The 14,503-nt window shown below is 46.4% G+C and overlaps 1 protein-coding gene across 1 annotated transcript in view; it reads right to left on the reverse strand.

Moving 5' to 3' along the window:
• LOC106816593 (dual specificity tyrosine-phosphorylation-regulated kinase 1A-like) overlaps positions 1 to 14,503 on the reverse strand; it is a 39,176-nt gene that overhangs the window by 1,626 nt on the left and 23,047 nt on the right. The window lies entirely within an intron of this gene.

The raw sequence follows: 14,503 nt of genomic DNA on the forward strand, positions 1-14,503 counted from the left end.
GTGTGTGACGAGATGAAGAGTCTGCTGCGCCGAGTAGCGCACACGCGAGCGCCCTTTGGCGCAAAGCCCTGGGTGGGGGTCAGGGCCGCCGTAGGGCCTGGCAGGGAGGAGGCTCTTCTCTGCGCGGGTCCAGGGGCGGAGCCCCGGTAAGCTCTGGACTTGTTAGCAATCGATTTTAGCAGATTTAGAAACCTTCAAGATGGCCGATTTGAGGGAATCTGAAAAATATGGAGTATTGTAAGTGCATTTGTGAATTTCTGGTTATTTTTTTCTTTTGGGATTTTCCGAGGTTTAATAACACGCCCCCCCCCCCACAGACACACAACCTAGTGGCGGATCCAGAAGAAAATTCTAGTGTTTGGGGCGAAATTTCAGTGCGAGCTCAGGGCACGAAGCGCGTCCGGGGAGGGGGGTGTTCCTCCCCTCCCGTACTGTGTGGACATTGCTTAAAAAGTTGCAAATCTAAAAGCAATCAATTTTTGGATCTCATTTATCATAGAATATCAGGATTTTTTCTTCCTTCAGGGCTTGTTCCCCTCCTGTTATAGGGGGGGGGCCGGGATTTTTGTTGAAAGTAAACACTCTGTCGATGCAATTTCCTGCACTATGAGCGGCCAGCACTATTAAACAATCTTCATCACAATAACGATCCACTGTTGAGTTGCTGGTATTTTTACCTTCTGGCGCGACACAAAGCACGAAAGTAATACTTACTACCAAATCTGATGCTATGTACATGTCCTCACTGGGGTCTTACCAGTGCCGAAGACCTTATTAGGGCTAAAATACCTTGTTGCTTGAAATTCTGGCGCGGCCTGAGGGGCGACCGTGGCCCCCGTGCTACAAACCCCGCGTTGCGACGACTAGAGCACTGGAATCATCTCACCGTGAAATTTTGATAAAGGGTATTTTACTGAGAACGGTTAAAAGCTACCAAAAAAATATTCGAGAAAAACAACCAGATCTTGAAACCAAAAAGTGCACTTATTTTCACCCTTATACGAAATCGGAATATACTGCGCCGTCGGTCCTCACGTACCCCATCCCCCCCCCCCAAAAAGCAGATGATGAATGTGAATTTTCCATTAAGTGATAAATGGCAATATCTCAACTCTCGAATAGGTCTATTCTATTTGTGGAATAAAGCCACGGGATTAACTTTCGTCGAGGCAGTAATCAAGATAGGGATTTTGAAAAAAAATCGTATTGGGGAAATGCGGTCCAAAATACATCTGAAGTTTCATTAAAATAATTGTTATTCTTGGAATTGAGTTACAGCCTACGTAAAATACATTAGGTAGTTATGACATTAGCTCGATGACGCGATTTTGTAAAATATCCAGTAATTTTATTGTTTTTGTAAATATCTTTAATTTTTCTCCCCATTTTCTTCTCTGAAAGTTAGGGGGGACGGGAAAGCCAGCTCCCATTCTCAAATAAGTGTGGGGGGAGTCATACCCATCCTCCCGCCTTCTACGCCCCTGTTCAGATGAACTCAAATTATGATTTTTGATATGCATACAATATTTTCATAATCATAATCTTTGTTGCGAGTACCTCTACAGGCGCCGCCGGAACGATTATTTTGAAGTGGTTCAATGGGGAATGTTGCGTCTCAATGCTTCAATGCTCAATCGCCTCAATGCTCAATTTTCAATTTCTGCTCCCGCAATGTCATTTGTTTACGGCATCGGGGACCAGTGGGACAATGCAGTGGTTTTTCGAGTCGAGGCGTTCGGTAAGAAGCAGTGTCGTGTGATATGGGGTCCTCCCCCAGAAAATTTTTTGAACTCTCCGTCCATTTTCACCTCCTGAAAATAGGTGGTGGGGCCCGGGGATGAATTGAGGGTGCGGTGTTAAGGGTATTTTTCGTTGGAAACGTGGATCGGACGTTTTTATACCTCGGTGAATGTGAATTGCAATTTATTTGTCTAGTGACAACTGCTGTGAATGGGACCAGCCTTGCCGTGTAAGCGTGATTTAAAGCTTTTATCTTAGTTCTGTGAATACTGGATGATATAGAGGTCTTCTTTTTCTCCGGGAATGCTAGTCAAAGCACCAAATGCCACAAAATAGCCTAATTGTAAAAAAAATTTTCTCGGGCCTGCGGGTGTGCATGCCCGGCCCCCCTAGCTGCTAGCTCAGCACTATTGGAAACTGTCTAGGTCTATATCAACCTTATCTTATAGGGATATCATACTATATATATACACACACACACACCACACGCACAACACACACACACACACACACACACACACACGCCACAACACACACACACACAACACATGTATAAGCATGAACTACTGCGCAAGCATGTATTTTTTGATTATTCAGGAAGTGTTGTTAGTTTCAAGAAATACACTTGTATACTTCTAGGGACTTATGTTTATTGTGTTTGAAATTCTTATAGCGCGCCTCAAAACTGGGATGGATTATCCCGTGATCTGTTTGACAATGAGCATTATTTCTTTCACTGTGAAATGTGAAAAGAGTTATTTTCTACTGTGAACTGATGAACGACCTAACAGTACCCCCTGTTACTCTCCCCCCCACCCACCCCTTCCCCCTCATGATTGTACACGCCACCTCCCCCCAAAATCCGTAATAACGGTGGGGGGGATGCCGTATTCCCCCCATCCCCCCGCTATTCTACGCCCCTTATGGAATTCCCGGTATTTCGACCCGTAGGTTTGAGTCCGTATGGTTTGATGGCTGTTTGTAGATATTGTGGAGTCATGGCTTTTTCTGTTCTTTCTAATGCGGGTATTGGTGTGAGATGTTCAGGTGGGGCGAGAGTATTTTCTTTCATGCCCCGGCCTGCACGGAAATCCGCCCTGCGGAGCTTGTTGGTTGTCGCGGTGTGATTAAATATGCGCACTGACGGGTCTGCTCACTTTTATCTCGTTTGAGTAATGTCAACGCAGGTGTTCACTACTTGCGATCTTTGAGTTTACGCTGTGTCTGCCTATGTATCTGGCTGCGGGGCAAATTTTGCTGACAGGTGAGATTTCGTAGGATGAGGCGTTCGTGGTTGATTGCGCATTGTGAAGTATGTAGTGCGTGATGTATTTCCAGGCAGTGAGGCGGCCGTCGCATTGTTTTTTTGTTGTGGCTTTAGGTTTTTTGTCGCGTATGGATTGCTGCACGTTGTGCTGCGCCGTTCGTTGATGTGTATTCACCAGGCTTTCTATTTCTCGGCCTTTGTGAGGAGCCAGGTGATTTTTACAGTTCCCCGCGGGTAGATGTTATCTCTGCGCCTTAGTGCTCAGTGGTGGCCTTGGCATAGTTTATAGTTAGTAGGGCCATACCGTTCTTTGAATTGGTTCTGTCTGAGGGAGGTCGTGCCAGGCGACATGAAACTCTTCATCATGTTGCCGGACGACTGGGGCAGCATTTTTGTAAAATCCATTGGAGGGCGGGTGGTGTGATGTGTCTGTCTCAGGCTCTCTTTCCAAACGGATATGTTGAGTTCGTACCTTTGAAGCTTATCTTTATGGTTCCGCAGTAAGATATATATAGTATTATTTATGTAATATTGTATTCAACTCTATTTCGTCCATTACACAGATAGTTTGTGGTACATATAGATATCCCAGTGTAATGTTTCAATGTATGCTCATAATGTATACTATAATATATTGTATTATATATTGTATAATCAACCAGCCTTTACAAGATACCCATCTTGACCGATTTGCATCGGTTATCGTTTTCATGAAGGTCGCCCAATTATATAGCAACCTACGTATGTAGGCAAGCAACTAATATTAATTTGTTATCTGCAGGTAATGTCAAGTGGGATCATAATTTATCTTCCACCTTCTTCAGCTGGTTTTTCTGAGTCCTTTGCTGGCAATGGATTTGAGATGGATGATTTGAGATGAATAACGTCACAGATTCATCACAGAGCACAAGTTTTCTGTTTTCGACAGATGGCAATGACAACTGATGAAAAAGGTCCCGGTTTGGGAGCACCAGTGATGTGTATGAGAAAATCTTCAAGCAAGGGGAGGTGCTGACATGCACTGTCCACGGTGCCAGTTACGCCACTCGACCGTGTGGCAATTCACAACTAAATAACAATAAAATCTTAGTTTAATTACTACAATGTCTTATAATTGCTGAGTGATTGAGTGAATTGAGTGTCCCATGATCTGTGAACACGTTAACATGTATTTTCTAATTACATGTTTTTAAGGAGATCAATTCAAAATCTGTGAAATTGGTTATAGTATGAAAAAATATCCATCTGAATGATTGTTCAGAAATTACAAATGCCATGAATATTGATTTTATTTTAATCTGACATTAAACATGTACTCCCCCATAATTAAATCAATTACATTGCACAAACTATATTAGGTTATGAAATTGTTTGTTGACATGACATTAGATACACCTTATTAGATGCACTAATTTCTATGATTCGATGGGTTGGACATCATTATACTGAGTGCTGCATAAGTTATTTGACTGTTATATGTATTATATAATAAATGCCCCTTTACAACAGTGTACACAGGGACAAACCATATAAGAATATGTTTCCATGAATTATTGCTTGTCTCTCCACTCACCTTTATCTGCCAGTCCTGTGATACAAACCTTATAGTGTGTTTCCAGATTGTGTTATATTTCTACCAATTGACTCCCCCCGACGTCACAGTGCCGGCCAGTTCATGAGTCTACAGGAGGAAATACATCACGTATGTAAAAACTGACTGATCATTTTATATTTCTTTTATGGCTTCGCTCGTCGCCATGCATCGAGCCCATGTATTATTGTAATTAAAACGTGTAATTGTATTAGCTAAGATGCTTAGAAATAAACTTTAAAAGACCACTCCAATGTCAAACAAACAAATTATAAAATGCTAATTTATTTTTAAGATTTTATATTTGCCAGCACATATATTCAGATAGGGGTGTATGCAGTCAATGATTATCCAAGTCACATGTAACATCTAAGTCAACATAGCAAATTGTCACTCTATACTATATACTTAAATAATATTACTTATGATCAAAGGGATTGGAGGTACTTTTTTTCTCCTAAAACTTTATAACGTATTTTATAAGTTGGATAATTTATTGGCTCTGTCATCGTAATCATTGCATCCGGGGCAGCATCCCAAGTGTAGCATGTACTGTAGCCAGCGTATGCCGAAAGTACCTTGTTTGGCCCTGAATACCGATCCATGTCCTCGTGCAGTGGTGGCTAAGCGTGCCTGTGTGGAGCGTACAGTAATTAAAGTACAACGTAACCCAACTCACAGACGGGTTGGTTTAGAATAGCGTGACCCTTTGCGTTGGGTTAGGCCCCTGGTGTTGACGTTGACCTAGACCGCCATGTGCTTGAACGTAAACCTAGGCATATTCTGTGTTGGTTACATGTCATTGTATCTAGCCATTTATGTGACTTTTCATAGCCAGTATAGCAGTTATAGCCAGGTTATTATTAGGCTATATAGGCCCTAGAGCTATAGGGAATAGACTCTATGCTAGAGCCTATTCTGCTGTGTGGAGTTACATTGATCTTGTATCTAGCCAGTTATAGCATATTAGCCAATTATAGCCAGTTATAGCCATTATTTGGTCTATCTTACACTAGCACGCAAAGTTTGCATCAGAAAACTCAGCATGTTTGTCTCGTACCATCGAAAGAATTCCTAATTGAAAAACTGAAACATATAACGAGCTTGAAGGTTACGGGTGTTGAACTTGAAGCGAGATCACCCACACGTTGTACTCGTTCTCCTTTCTTTCACTCGGGTTCAAAGAGTACCGTTACGGACCGTCTTACTATGACTACTAAGATTGGGTGACAGATCGTTTATTGTCAGTATCATTAGACAATTCCGTTCCTGGGCGGGCTACTGTACGATTCAGAACCTGTACAGAAGTCTTTGTGCGTAGTTCACCCATTTCCGAATTGTGCGAAACAAAGTGAGCGCTTTGCGGCCACCTCAACAAACATCGCAACGGCATTGGCGGACTGGGAATTATGGCGGCGTTTTGATACAAAAGTTGCGCGTTAGCCCAGATCGATTCATAGAACATAATCAAAAGCAGGTCTGATTCATGAATATCGTTCGTAAAAATGTCAGGTAAACATGTTTCTCAACAGTATAGGTAATACATATGTCATTATAATAGGCTGAAATACGCTATTAGTTTGAATCCCTTTAAAACCTAGGACCACAAAATCATATCGATGCTAGTAATTGAGGTCTCGCTCGCGCGAGCGGCAAGCCGATAAGCTGTGGTAGTGTCTTTTAACGGCCCTCCGTTCACTCGAGTATCATCATTCGGCCTTCTCGCAACGCTTTGCACGCGTAGATCAGAGTCTCCGGGGCGATCCGCTAGAGATTCGCTGCTCGCACTCGCTCTCTCTACGTGGGATTTTCTGCAGCAGCAAAAAGTGTGGCCCACGGCAGACCTTGAAACCTGATAATATTTTTGCTGACGGACAGACGGCGTCTCGCTGGCTCTCGGCAGTGCACAGTGTCTGATCATTGTCGAGTCAGTGCGACTGGATAAACCTTCTTAACGTTTGTCTCCCATGCTCATATCCAGGATGAAAATATCTTTTGATGCTTTGACATCTTTAAAAGTACCCAGATCAGTCCCAACCTAACCACAGTCTTTTATTAAGTAATATGTGTCTTCGGTGCGCTAAATGTCATTTCTTAGTTTTAAGCTCGCGTCCATTACTTTACACAAGTTGCTTGAGTGAGGGCTGATGGTGATTCCTATTTGTAGACGCACAGTATAACTGTCTCCGCTACACTTACGGTGAAAATGATGTTCACGTTCAGTTGATGGTCACTCTCGCTCCTCTCATTGGCATGCCCTTTTACTGCATTCACAACGGAATGGGCTCATCGCTTACTACAAACTGGATTTATTATGACTACAGACACTTTGTACAGAGCTCAGAGTGGTACGTATTCTATTCATTCTTATTTCGCTCTCTTCTCTATTCTAGACACGTCGGTGTTATCATTCTGCTTTAGGACGCACGCTGTATAGTTTGAAAGATGAAGTGTCGCTCACATTGCATTTTATTGTTGGGATTTTTGCTAGCTTGCTCCAGGTAAACTGCCTTTGGTGTGTGGGTGACGTCGTTCGGGTAGGTTATGTTTTGGGGTTCGTTTCGGCTTTCGAAACTTCGAGCATGTATTCTTTTGGATGCGTCGCTTTGCTGAGCTCTACCTGGGAAAACGACTACTTTTTTGGCAAGAATAAGGAGGCAATACTGTCAGAGGTACGTTTAACTCACCATTGTAATTGGGTCAATTTCAGGCAGCTGCAAGAATAGAGCGCGCCCGCTGGGTAACGGCCCCCTCCCACTGTTCAACAGTGTACTCGGTGGTGGCTCGCTCGCTACTGGGCTGCTGGTGTGTGCAGGTGGAGTGTTGTGTGCGCCGGGATCCCGGTTTGTAAGCATGCAGTAATGAGTCAGATTGCCCCTCCGGCGTGTCGTGTGTATGTATGCGCGGCGACAACGCTCTGTGTTCTGGTCGCTCCTTTTGTGGGTGGTCGCGGCGCGTGATGGGGTGCGTCGCGTGTCAGGGGCATGAAATTTAACTTTGTTGAACAAGGGATTCTAACGGGACCTCCCGTACCCTCAAACAAGAGGGAGTGGCCGCCGTAGAAAGAGTGACACGCAATACCCAAATGTTTTGCGCGGAGGTACTCTGTCAAAGTTTTCTTTGGACATTTAAGCTTTAAAAAAACTCGCCACTGGCCGGCGTGTGTGCGCAGGAGGGAAGGCTCGTCGCTCCGCAAAAAACTATTGTTGAGCTGGTATAGCAGGAGATTCTGCAGGGAGTCACAGACGCGCAATATAGACATATGTATGCTTCAAATCAGTGAGTTAGTCGACAGTAAACTCGGGAGTATGGTGGCTCCGAGAATGTGCCGTTAATTCAGCACCTCTGTCGTAGTCGTCGCGCGGTGCGTGTTGACGACTCTGGTCGTGCGTGCGTGTGTATGGTGCGCGAGTGGGTGTGTTTTGTGGCTCCGAAATGGTGTCTCAGGCTGCGCCCGTACCTTCGCCGCGTTTATCCGCAATGGGGCGCTCGCTGTGCAATGTATGTATCTCGGGTGAATGCAGTGTGTTTTTTGAGTTGGGGTTGTTGAGTTGGTGGGTTTCACTCGCTCTCTGTGGGTCACCGAGAGATGATATGCATTTAGCATGTGCGGTTCCAATCGCGGAGTGCGCGCTTCTCGCTCGTAGCTTCAAGAGCTGTCGAGCTCTTTGTGGCACATGGGGGCTGCGGGCATTCTGAGGGACTAACACATAATACTATTATATATGTGTGTTATTCGCAGACAGGTCTCGACGCTCGCTCTCGCGTGCTTTTCCGATGGACTGCTATTCCAGGAGGCAATACTTCCCAGTCTCTCCAGATACTTTCAGCGGGTTTTACTAGACACAGCTAGCTCGCTCTAGGCTTATGCATGTTACTAATTGGTGTTTGTTGTCTTCACTGGCGTTTAATTATTATTTGCATCTACGAGGTTCTTGCTATACTGATAACTTTGTTTGTTAAAAGACGAATGTATTGAGCTGGCTTTGTAATACAGACATGAGCATGTAGGAAGCCAAACTGTGTGTTGCATCATAGTAACCTTCATAGTAGATATTTATGGATTCTACTCGCTAGATGAGGTAGGGTGAATATTAGAGAACTGCATATTACAGTACTTTTTCTCTCGCTCTAGTGGTGGTTAGTAGGGCGTTTACTTATTTAAAGCATCAGGAGTCTAACTTAAATTGTGACACAACCTAATTCACGGTAGTTTCTTATTGATTTAGGTTTGGTTTACAAGTTAAAAATATGGTAAAGAACTGACTTCGTTTTCGATAATAATATTGCTTTTGCATAATCTGGTCGGTACAGGTTAATAATTGTCTGCACTTCACTTCATATAGAGATTATGTAAAACAAAATGCTGATACACCAACATATAGAACCGATGTGAGTGGACCGCGCGTGATGCCACATTGCGCGGCGAGCAAATTGTACGCCTAACACTTGCAGCCACGCTCATCACTCGCCAGGGTGCATCCCCTGGCCACGCCGCGTACGCAGATCGCTTCACTCTCCTCCTCGATATTTACCTCTCTTAGAGTTGTGTGCATGACTCGATACAGTGGATCGATACATGACACGCTGGCACTCTGGGGCCGGATTGGTTAAGAGCGCGTGCTCATCACTTATTATATCTCGCCTCGTTTGCACAACCTGCCGTATCTCCCACCCTCGATAGTGCAGGCTGAATCAGTTAGCATGACACGCTCGCCGATCGTGAGTTGCAAAATTTTTTTGTGTCTCATCTAGATACGCAGGCCAAGTTAGCAGTTTGTAGTCTCTGGGTTGCTACAAGCCTTGGCTTCCCACTCGCACCTTGGGAAAGGTAGCGGGCGGATATATCCATCTTTCCCCACATGTCGTAGACTCCATTAGTAGTTCGCTGAATGCACACGGTTATTTTGACTTAATACACCTCTGGTGTCGTCCACAATTTACACATGCGGGACACTGGATTTAAGGTAGCTGTAACTGGCCTTTACCCATGGTAATGCTGAACTATATGTGCATGTTTTGTATTTTGACCCAGATATTGGGCATGCAATATATATCCTGTATATATGTGTGTGTATGTGCGCGGGCGGGAGACTGCGCGCGTACGGTGATGTGCGTGCGTGCGTGTTGATGTGACGCTGCGTGTATGTGACATGTCACATATAATTGGCTCTGACTATGCTGCAGGACATACATTTTGTATGCAGGAGAAAGATTTGATCACGCATGGTGGTTGAAAAAGCTTTTGTATCCTCTTTGGCACCTGAAGAGCCATTGGTGTGTGTGTGCCTTTCCGCTAGCATAAGTAAGACAAAGGTGTGTTCATAAATGCGCATTTCTCCTCTCCTCGTCAGATAAAGAGCAATGCAACCAATTAGCTTTGGATTGCTAAGCAATTCCAAGCTCTCTGTTTATCAGTTATATGGGACTCCTCAGGTCACTTTAAATATTTTCATGTTTCTATCACTTAATAGTAAATCAAACTCTTATATTTAAAATGTAATCACTAGTAGACACTCAAAAAGTCATTCAACAAGTATAGTTCAGAAGTTGATTTTGAATGGGTAGTTTGGTTATGACAAATAAAGATAACTACGTAATGACGTGACATTCGCGAATACAAAGCGTATGCCAGCGTAGGAAATTGAGATGCCTGCTAAAACCTTGATGTTTATTAAAGCTCTTGTATGCTTGGACATTTCACGTGGCTAAACTTCATTTAAAGCATGCAAGTATAACGAGTAAATACGTTTTGATTGGTATTTATGACCATTCATCTTCCTCTATACTATAGAATATATTAAATACGATGGAGGCGACTTAGCACAGGGTTTGCCCGCTTAAATCGAGTACAATCTATGCGACGAATCCTCACATAGACAAGGGCGGTCGAACGTGCTTCAATCTAAACTCACTTGAATTGCTCACACAGGTAAGCCGCTTGCTCACCGAAGATTTTTGGTCGCAAGATCACAGACTTTTTAAGTCCGGCTCTCGCTCGCCGTGTCTACACTCAGATCTCTGTAAAATTTCATATTTATAGAATAATCGTCGTATAATAATTTTTTTTAATAATAAGTTATAGAAATTGAGAATTACCAATTTTACACAAGGTGCATTTTGTGCCTCGACACGCATCTGTTTAGTGTCGTTGGAATTGTTGTCCATGAAAGGTTATGTATTAGCAATTGGTCTTAAACTTTTTAATTTTAACATAATTTATTTCAAATTATTTATCAGTACATTTGCATTATAATTAAGTATCAATTAAAAATTTTGGGATAAATTATAAATTTGTACAGTTTTCCTCTCTCTCTCTTTTTATGCGATAGTTTTCACGTATGTGTGTCGACAGAGGGACCGTGAGAGAACTCCTCATTAACTGCGTACGTTCGGACGTCACCGTTCCAGACGCACACTCTCGCCCCTCTGGAACGGACCCATGCACCGAGACCAGTTTGAGACGCATCGCGCTCGTCTCCGCCCTCCTCGCTCTCGGCGGAGCCTCCGTGCCGAGCGCACCCGCCCGAGCGCTCGATGACGTTCCAAGCAAGCCGCCACATCTTTCGCCCGTAGGATTGGTCACACATATGAAGCGTAGGACAAATACGAAGCGGTAGTATGATCGTCGAGCACGGGCAGTCGTGCAGATGTCCTCATGTATCGGCAGATGCGGGGTAGAAGATTTCGGCTCTCGGTCGCGCGCTCACTCGCAACTGAGTCACTGTCGAAGAGTCGTCTGTGTGAAGGCCCTGCAGCCAGGTTCAGCCTCTTCCAGCTTACTGGCGCGGAGTTCGCGCACGACCCGCTAGAGGACGGCGGGTGGTTGTTCGTAGGCTTGGACACACGAGCAGCAGTGGCAGCAGTCGGCCACTACAGTTGTTACAGTCGGCGACGGTTGGCGGTGCAGTCATCAGCGAGCGGAACCCCGCCAACCAGCAGCAGTCCAAGGCGGTGTTAACAGTCGCGGCGGCGGCAGTCGCAAGCAGCAGCTAAGAGCTGCAAGTCACAAGGCAGGTGGTTAAAACAGGTCGCCGGCAGCGGCAGGTCGCAGCAGCAGTCCGCAAGGCAGGTGTTAACGAGTGCGCCAGCAGCAGTCACAGCCAGCACGCAAGAGCGCGCAGCCAGTCCCAGGCAGGTGTTAACAGTCGCCGGCAGGCGGCAGTCGCGAGAAGTGCAAACAAACAGCAGGCAGTTTCCAAGGCAGTGTGTTAACAGTCGCACGGCGCGGCAGTCGCAGCAGCAGTCCAAGGTACAGTGTGTTGAAACAGTCGCCGGTTGGCGGGCGGCAGTCTGCCCCCACAGCAGCAAGAGCAGCAGCTTCCAAGGCAGTGTGTGTTAAAGTCGCGGCTCATGGTGGCGGGCAGTCGCAGCAGCAGTCCAAGGCAGGTGTTAACAGTCGCGGCGAGGCGGTCCAGGTCGCAAGGCCAACAACAGCATGGAAGGGGAAGTTCCAAGGCAGGGTTAACTGTTCGCGGCGTGTGGACTCAGTCGCTGCAGGCAGCAGGTCCAAGGCAGGTTCGTTAACAGTCGCAGCTAACGGTGCCCTGGCAGGCGTATGTTCGGCGCAGAGAGCAAGCAACGAGGCAGCGAGTCAAGCGCAGGTGTTACAGTCGCGCGCCTTCATGTATAGCCTGCCCGCTGGCGGCCAGGTCCCCAAGCAGCAAGCTTAAGAGCAAGCAGTCCCAGGCACGGTGTTAACAGTCGCGGCAGCAGCAGTCGCAAGCGTAACAGTCACAATGTGGGACGGAATGATGAGTCACAATGTGGGACGGAATGATGAGTCACAATGTGGGACGGAATGATGAGTCACAATGTGAGACGAAATGATGAGTCACAATGTGAGACAACTATGAGTCAGAATGTGAGACAGGACAAGGAATCACGTGGTGAGACAGGGGAATCGATGGAATTTCATGATTAAGACAACCTCAACTACAATTAACCATATAAGAAACAACATAACAATTAAGAGCATGTAACCTTAAAAAGATAACTAAATATAACCTAAACCACATTTAATCATATAAGAAACAATATAACAATTAAAAGCACGGAACATTAACTAAAGATAACTAAATATAACCTCAACTACATTTAACCATATAAAAAACAATATAACCATTAAGAGCACGTAACCATCGTCCATATTCGAGGTTGCACACTCACCAGATGTGTGAGGACTGGGATGCTCATCGCCATCAAGTGACACGAGATGCTGACGATGCCGGCTTATGTCTCGATTATGTCGATCAATCAGACGCAATTGTTCTCCGTCTGACATCTCTGCTGGTTGATGCCCACCTCTAGACCGGCAGCCCCGCACTGGTTTCCTGTCCGTCGCACACGATGTTTCCTGTCTGTCCCGTGATCTAGTCAATCTCCCACCTTCGCTGTCTGCTAGCGGGGACGCTCGCTGCCTGTTGCACGATTTCGCGGGAGAGCGTTTTTCGAGCGCCGACGGCGCGGTTTCCCCTCCGTGCAAACCCAGTGGTGATGGTGTCGCATCACCATGCAAACCAGGTGGTGATATCATTGCATTAACACGCAACACCAGCTGTGACGGCATCTGCCCATCATCAGACCCCGACGATGACCGCGTCTCGATGCCGCTCGCGCCTGCAGGCGGCAGCGCGAGTTTCCTTTTGGCCGGCGCCAGAGTGCGGAAGGGCAAGCCCGCCCTCGCCTCGGCTCCCGGCGGCGTGACGACTCCGCTTCTCTCCCCCGCCGCGCTGCGCGCCGTCCCGCGTCGCTTCACCGTGGGAGTGTCGCTCGGCGCCATGGCGACCAGGGCCTTGCGGCCCGCCTCGGTGACGAGCTCTGCTGCTTTGCGCTTCCTGCCGGAGCTGACAAAGAATCTCCACGGCGGCCTGCGTGATTCGCGCGGGCGATCGGACCGGTTCTCCTCTGTTCCTGCACAGTCGGAGCTCCGCCCTTCGGTTATCACCCCATTAGGTGTCCGCCCTTTAGGTTTCGGCAAGTCGTGCCCCCGTCCCTCTCTATTCTCGGAATCAGATATCCGAGTGTCGGTTTCCGACGAATCGGAGCATCGCGCCTCTGTTTTTGGCCAATCACATCTCTCTTTTTCGTTTTGTACGGAATCAGGATGCCACGCCTCCGTTTTCAACCGGTCAAATCTCGGCGATTCACTTTTCACCGAATCAAGGTGTTGCGCTTTTTTCAGCCAATCCGATGTCCGTGCCTCGGTTGTCTCAAATCGCCAGCACTCAGTTTTCCGTGAATCAGAGTCTTTCTCTTTGTACTTGCACGTTGTGACTCGCGCATCCTGACGGCCTACGATCCTGTCTGGTGATCGTCCACGAATCGTCGGTGACCCCTCATGCACATCACGCAATATCCCCCCACCAATGTTTCTACCAAGCTGCGCAGAGCGGCTCTCAAGTTCTACTGTGTCTGGCGACGCCACGTCATCGTCGTCATCCGACGTCAGTCCAGTAGATGGTGTCGGCGAGGAATCGTTAGAAGGATGACTCAGCAGAGAGACGTCAAATGTCTCGTCAAGAATCGCTCTGGCAGGGTATGGATCAGGGGTCGTGGATTCTGCCGGTATGTTATTAGAAGTTCTGGATTGTGCCTCAATTTTACCGCGAGTCGCAGACCGTACCTGTATTCTACCAGAGGTCGCACATGGTTTCTGTACATTGTGAGGGGCCGTGGGTCGTGCCCGCGCTTCATCAGAAGTCGTGAGTTGTGTCGGTACTTTATCAGAAGTCATGGGTCGTGTCGGTACCTTATCAGAAGTCGTGGGTTGTGTCCGTACTTTATTAGAGATCGTGGTTTGTGTCCGTACTTTATCAGAGGTCGTGGGTCGTGTCAGTACTTTCTCAGAAGTCGTGGGTTGTGTCCGTACTTTATCAGAAGTCGTGGGTTGTGTCCGTACTTTC

This window comes from Priapulus caudatus, unplaced genomic scaffold (assembly GCF_000485595.1).
Source record: "Priapulus caudatus unplaced genomic scaffold, Priapulus_caudatus-5.0.1 Scaffold1427, whole genome shotgun sequence".
In the NCBI taxonomy this organism is placed as follows: Eukaryota; Metazoa; Priapulida; class Priapulimorpha; order Priapulimorphida; family Priapulidae; genus Priapulus; species Priapulus caudatus.